At 34.7% G+C, this 7581-nt stretch overlaps 1 protein-coding gene and 1 non-coding gene across 2 annotated transcripts in view; both read right to left on the bottom strand.

Moving 5' to 3' along the window:
- The window catches only part of LOC103590790 (RNA-binding motif, single-stranded-interacting protein 3-like), a 194675-nt gene that overhangs the window by 118843 nt on the left and 68251 nt on the right, over positions 1-7581 (bottom strand). The gene's annotated exons all lie outside the window — the stretch shown is intronic.
- On the bottom strand, positions 6708-6782 carry TRNAI-GAU. The gene has a single exon. It is a non-coding gene; the product is annotated as a tRNA-Ile (tRNA).

Below are 7581 nucleotides of genomic sequence, written 5' to 3'. Positions count from 1 at the left end.
TGAGAGAGAGAGAAAGGCTATGTGACCATGAGAAACAAGAATACAGTCTGCTTGAGAGGTATATTTCACACTGTAAATGAACAAAAATTTTATTTTTATTATGGCATAAATATTTATGGGCATAAATTATTTGTGGAAATTCACACACACATACGTAAACATGTATATATCAAAACAGAGCAAGCAAATGTCCCAATATGTGGGTATTTCCTAATTTTAGCATTTGGATAAAAACACTAAGAAAAGTTAAAATTGTTAATAATTAATCAATAAATTGTAACAGCAATTTTAAGAAGTATTTCATAAAATATCAACAATTAAATAAATATCAGAAGAGAAAAGAAAAGAAACAAACCAAAAAGAAAAGCAAACCAAAGTCCTTCTCACTTGCTAAAAGAATTGCTGGCAAAACTTCTGGATCAATACTAATTGGTGTCAGCTGATGTGATTTCAAATGTTGTGCGGTCCAGATGAAGAACACATTTACTTCTAAAAGACTTTTGGTTCACACCTAAAATAACTCTGCATATCTTTATCAATGAGATTTTGCTAATAAGAAACTGCATATATATTAAAATACAAAGTTTGATCTCTCTCTTTCCTGGTTTATAATTTTATCTCATAGAAGTCCATATGCCCTTTGGTAGAAACTTCGAAGCAATAATTAACTATGTTGTTTAAAAACATTATTGGCTGTTTTTGGTTTAAGTTATGAATATTAGAATCACATTAGCAAAATCATCGAGTGAAAAATACATAACTCTACTTGATTTGCTTTACAGAGATTCCACGATGAATAATTTAAACATTCCCACTAGACTTCTGGTTTCAGATGGCAGAATGAAATTATAAAAATCTTTCTTCCCCCAAAACTAATTATAAGTACAAGAACAGCAAAAAAAAAAGCCCAGCTTCAGTCAAGCAAAGAAAGAAGCTGGTGGCCATTTAAGAAATAGTCCTTAATCAATACAAAAAGGGCACAGAGTTAAAGTCTAATATTGATACTAAAAAATCCTTAACAATAGAAATATCTACTCTTTTTATATTAATACACACACATATACATAACACATATACGTATACACACACATACATACACACACAAAATGTCAAATGCCACCATCGTGTTTAATGGGGAAACAAGAATCATTCTCATTAAGAACATAATAAGAATGTGCTATAATTCTGTACTGCTCCGGAGATACTAGGTAATGCAATCAGATAAGAGAAAGAAAAAAAGAGTTATGAAAATAGGATAGCAGTGGATATATTTATCGTTAATCTTAGGTGATGTGATTATGACTAAGTCAATCCAAGAATATCAAATTAAAATATACTAGGAACACTAAAATAATTCTGTAAGGAAGTAATATATAAAATTATCATTTAAATGTAGAAAATATCATAAAGATGTAAACCAATTTTCAGTAGCAAGCAAAAATATAATGTACTAGGTATAAATCTAAAAAATAATTTATATCACTTATGTGAAGAAAATATAAAATTCTATATACCATAGAATATTTTACTGAATGAATAGATACACCATGCACTATAAAAAGAAGACATAATAGTATAAAATTACAACTTTTTAAAACTCTTTTTTGAGGGAGAAGAAATAAACTTACATTAAGTGAAGCAAAATACAAGAATTCAGAAAGATACTCGCCCAAAATGGGAATTAAATGCATGGTGTAGTTAAATTTCAATGTGTGTGGAAAGAGAAATTATTCAATACTTAGTGTGGGGACTATAGATTTAGTTGATTGGATTAAAATTACACACACACACGTGTATGTGTGTGTATGCGGATAGATAGATGTATGTGTGTGTATTTCACCCCTTACACTATAATATAAAAATAAATGCAAAAAGTCTAGAAGTATGGTTAAATTTATTCATAATCTTTGAGTAGGAGAGATTAAGTAGATATCAAAAACCAGAAGGCTCAAAAGAAAAAAAGCATTAGATTTTATTACATATATATTTTAAACTTCTGTATGGCAAAAATATCATAAACAAAATGAAATGTGGAAAACAAATTGGGAAAATATATATAATGCTATGTCAAATACATATGTTATTTTCTTCGTCTACAAAGAAACTCAAGAAAGTCAATGAAAGGACAATACAAAATGAAAATCTGAAAGAATAGAAAGTTTCTAGAAAAAATATACAAGAGATGGATAAATGTACCTTAACCTTTGTCATAATAAAATAAAGTTATAGCAAGACAACAATTTTTGGCAAAAATGTCTAAGTTCAGTGATTGTAATGCTAGAGAGGTTATTAGGAAATACAGCACATTACTCTGTTTCTATTACTTATAACAAAATACATGGAACTGGGTATTTTGTAAATAAAACAAAATTTATTGCTTACAGTTTCTGAGCCTGGTAAGTCCAAAGTCCATGTGGTGGTGGTGACAGTGACCCAGGGGTCTCACATTGCAAGATGGTGGAAGCAGAGAGAGTGGAGAAAAAGACTCTCTTTTCTCTTCTTTTAAAGCCCTCAGAACCACACCCCTGACCACCATTTTTAATCCATTCACTATAGCACTGGCCTACAATCTAATCACTTCTTCAAGGCCCCACCTTTCAATGACCATAATAGGATTTTCCATCCTCTTAACAGTCACAGTGGGGACCAAGTTTCTAATACATAAAACTTGGGGGACACGATTCAAGCTTCAGTGAGTTTGGGGGGGACTTATTCAATCCACTACACACAGACTCAACTGTACTGGTAAAATATAAATGTATAACTTATTTCTTATGGGAAATTTAACAATCTCTATTAAAATAACAGAAAACTCAAGGTTTTTTTGATCTAGTATTGTAACTGTCAGGCATTTATCCTAAAAGCACAGTCCTTGAAATTCATAGAGATATTTGCATAATAATGTTCATCGCATCATTGTGAGCACAGTCCTTGAAATTCATAGGGATATTTGCATAATAATGTTCATCGCATCATTGTTTGCATTGACAATGAAAGCATCCGTCAAGAGTGGGCTGATTGAAAATATATCCTCATACCTTCATAATAAGAAACATAAAACACAACGTTGCGATTAAAAAGAATGAAAAGCACAGTCCTTGAAATTCATAGAGATATTTGCATAATAATGTTCATCGCATCATTGTTTGCATTGACAATGAAAGCATCCGTCAAGAGTGGGCTGATTGAAACTATATCCTCATACCTTCATAATAAGAAACATAAAACACAACGTTGCGATTAAAAAGAATGAAGTAGAGCTGTAAGAGAAAAACAAGGTGAATAACTGAAGGAAACAAGGAAGAAATTGTTATATGTATAACCAAGCAAGTTGGTATATGTATAACTATCATGATAACCTTATATACATATATGCAAATATAAATATACATATAATATTATCTAGAAAAATAGCCAAGCAATGTTAACAGTAGATAGATTTGTAAAGAGGAAACATGGCACTGTATAGAAGATGCTCACTTTTCTTTTCACAGCTTACCATATTATTAAAATGTTCTTCTCGTGCACATGTATTTTGTTTTTGTTTTTATTTAGTTTGTTAGTTTTTATAGGAAAGGCAATATCTAGGTCTGTGGATTATGGACCATTTTTTTGTTTCTTCTTTATATTCTTTAATATTAAAAAGAAGACACACTATTTAATGCTAATAATCAACTACCATTCAAAAGAAAGTAAGCTATCCCATATTTGTGATGTTTACTAAGGTTTATCCTAGAGAGACAAGCTGTCCCAGAGCAGATTTTGTCCCAAGAGGGGAGCGTCTTAGTTTTATTCATCTCTGTGGCCCCTGTACCACCTACCATACTGCATTGCACTTACAGGTATAAGATGTTCAATGCAATTTTGTCAAATGGAGACATTTTAAGATTGAATTAAGTTTTCATTTATTTTTCATGTAGTAAGCGTCTTAGTTTTATTCATCTCTGTGGCCCCTGTACCACCTACTATACTGCCTTGCACTTACAGGTATAAGATGTTCAATGCGATTTTGTCAAATGGAGACATTTTAAGATTGAATTAAGTTTTCATTTATTTTTCATGTAGTAAATTAATTGAAATTAACTATATAATTTTCTGCTCCATGCACATGAATCCAGATCTAGGCACATTTGTAAATAAACTGGTAATCTCTAAAATGAACCAATCCTAACTCAACATTTAATTTACAAAAATAAAACAAATAACCAATGTTGTTAATTTAGGTTTAGCAATCCCTTCATTATTAGCCATTATTGTATGACTTAAAAAAAAAAAACTTTCTTTGAAAAATGAACAGCTGGAATAAATAGGGATTCACTGGATGAATTCACAAAGGGAAACTGGAATAATAAGTTCTGAAGACTACAAGAATTTAAACCATTTTCAACAGTATGTTAAATTGGATTTTGTGATGCACCACGAAGAAACAAGCAGATAGCTAAGTACATTGTCAGACACGCAATGTTATAGCGTTTGCAAAATTTCAGAGTAGGAGGGCAGAGAGCTAGTTAAATGGCCTTAAGTCTACACTGAGGGCTAAAAAATTGTTGCAGACCAATGAACCTAGGAAGAAAGACTTGTACGAAGGACCTGTTTTGAAAAAGTTGTTGTGTGCCTCCTTCTCAAGTTCCGTGGAGAGAAGCAACAGAAGAACCCCTCAAGAGCTTAGTGTGTTGCCTCTGAGTTATTAGGGCCAAATGGACTATGATTGGTCCCTATTCAGGAAAAGCAGAGAACAAAGTAAGCAACTTACGAGCTGCTTTGGGGATAAAGTGAAAGCATGTGTCTGTATTGGGATTGGCCTGGGATGAAAAGAACTTGGACAAGATGTGGTTACAGAGGGAAGAGAGAGAGTGCCAGGCCGAAGCTTTTGTGTCTCCTGTCCAGCAGAACCACTGCGAGGCTAATGAGACTCCTACAGAGAGAATTTGCAGCGTGGACATCCAAGGGAAGCTGAGCAGGGAGCAGAGAGCTGGAGAAGAATACATCACCAGTGTCACAGTTGTGTTTTCAAACATTAAGAGTAGAGGCCTCTGGGGAGCCTAAGAAAGTTCCTAAGAAAGAAAGAGACCTGGTTTAGGGAGCACCAAGACATTTCAAGATAGTCAAATCAGAACTACCCTGTCTTCCTCGCCTCTCCCCCACCCATCCCTCACACTGACACTAGCAGGAGCAGAAGGGAAAGGCAGCAGGCTGAGGAAGGAGGTAAACTTCTAGAGAGGAAAGAGAAAAAAACATGAAGTGTCCCTCCCTCCTTACTCTGAAGAGTCCATTCTGCTGCAGGCTGGGACTGGAGAAAGGGACACAACTTAATGTTAATCTACATTTTGATTAAAGATTGATCATTGAATGAGAACTGCACATCCTAATTTCTGAATTGAGCTTCAATTTGCTACTTAAAGTGGATCCTGCATCCCTGTGACCTCATTTAATTAAGGAGGAAATTGGAGCTCAGAGAGTTTAAGATTTTTAGTTTTTGACAATTGCTACTCAATTTATTAATGAAAAGCCGAGAATATCAGCCACATTCCCATTATTGTATTGTACCCCTTTTTAAAAATAAAGACTGGTTTGATTTGATTTTTCTTTCTTTTTTTTTTTTTTTAAAGGAGTGAAGTCAAGAGTGAAAAGTTCCCACGGCCTTAAGTCTACCACAAATATGTGGCACCATAATAAAGCCTGTTGATGAACTGAATAAATTAACTTTCATTTTCTGGAGACAGTAAATTCAGTGTTTTGTCTGACTATATGGACCATGAACGATGTAGCATTTTATAGTATTTCTTTTATACATAATTCCATTTGCATATTATTAATATTTCCTGACTAGATTAAAAGTCTTGAATATGATTTTTGCCTGAAATGCTTCAGCCTGATGTCCCCTCTGGAGAATTATTTTCAGCCTTAATTAGCTTAACTGACAAGGCAGCCAAGATACTTGAAACAACAGGAAAAAAAAGCATATGAGGAAAAAAATAAGGTTTCAAATTTTATTGATAAAGAGAGCCTGAAACTCAGTAAATTATAAGTATGCAGTCCTGGAAAACTCATTCACTGTTTACTTTATTACCATTTCAAGTTTATAGTCAACCTTATTCAGTGTAGTTATGCTCCTTCCTGAAATGTTTTGAATAGGTTATTATTATGATCACCAACCTAAACTTTTTTAAGGCCTATATCGTCTTGAATACTTCAGTGTTTCATATTGTTAGAAACTTTTACTGTAAATAAACAAGTTTGCATTCTCTCTTCAGGTTGCTGTCAAAATCGGTTTTGTTCGTAGAAATAAACTGAACATTTAATTCTGTCCCCACCCTATATTCCTCCCAAAGTAAACCACTTGAATTATAAATCCATCCAAACTCCCTCTGGACCTTGGTTCATGAATTTCGGGAGTAAAATCTTTGTTATAGTCTTGGGAACTGTGTGGAATTCACATAATTTACTATTTCTTATGATTTGTCCAAATGCCATTCTTCCCAAGAGACCTTTTTTGCGCCATCAGGAGCACACACACCCCATAGATAATAACTTTAATTATCAGGAATATAAAAAATAGACTATAATTTAACAAGTTTACAAATGTGTTTAGTTTTATTAATTAAAACAAACGGATCCCTAGACCACCCTTTCCCCTATCAATTGTAGTCCACACCCTGCATATGACAAATAGACCCCAGTTTTATTTATTTATTTATTTTTGTGGCTGGCTGGTATGGGGATCTGAACCCTTGACCTTGGTGTTATCAGCACCATACTCTAACCAAGTGAGCTAACCAGCCAGCCACTTAGAACCCAGTTTTAAAGTATCATTAAAAATAACAGACCTAGGGCCGGCCCAGTGGCGCACTGGATAAGTGCGCCGCTTGGGAAGCGCGGCGGCGCTCCCGCCCGAGGGTTCGGATCCCACATGCAGACCGGTTCCCGCTCACTGGCTGAGCGAGGCGCGGGAGCAACACCGAGGGTTGCAATCCCATTGCCGGTCCCCGGTCCGGTACGGGGGCAACACTGAGGGTTGCGATCCGTTGCCAGACACGGAAAAAGACAAAAAGGAAAAAAATAAAAAAAAAATAAAAAAAAAAATAACAGACCTAGAGGGCCGGCCCGTGGCTCACTCGGGAGAGTGCGGTGCTGATAACACCAAGGCTGCGGGTTCGGATCCCATATAGGGATGGCCGGTTAGCTCACTTGGGAGAGCGTGGTGCTGACAACACCAAGTCAAGGGTTAAGATCCCCTTACCGGTCATCTTTTTTTAAAAAAAAAAATAACAGACCTAGAAATAGTGCACTCACCTACACATATTTGTGTCACTCAAAGAATTCTGATTTGCATTAAACTTGAAAGTGCTGAAAAGTTAACTTGATGCTTTTTAAAAATTCTTGTAAGTAATTTCAGATCTTATTTTTAAAAGAAAATGAAATATATTGCAAGAATTGGCATGATGTTAATGGCTTCTCCATTTTTCGCCTTTCTCATCAGCCTCCAGAGTCCTCATATTTCCTTTTGGGCACCAAAGGATTTCCCAACATTCTTGGTGAAGCTCCTTTTTTATGTAGCCAAAGGTATTAACTGAAAACCCA

This window comes from Galeopterus variegatus, unplaced genomic scaffold (genome assembly GCF_000696425.1).
Source record: "Galeopterus variegatus unplaced genomic scaffold, G_variegatus-3.0.2 Scaffold876, whole genome shotgun sequence".
NCBI classification, from domain to species: Eukaryota; Metazoa; Chordata; class Mammalia; order Dermoptera; family Cynocephalidae; genus Galeopterus; species Galeopterus variegatus.
The sequence above is the reverse complement of the archived record's forward strand: the minus strand, read 5'-3'. Positions and strand labels throughout refer to the sequence as shown.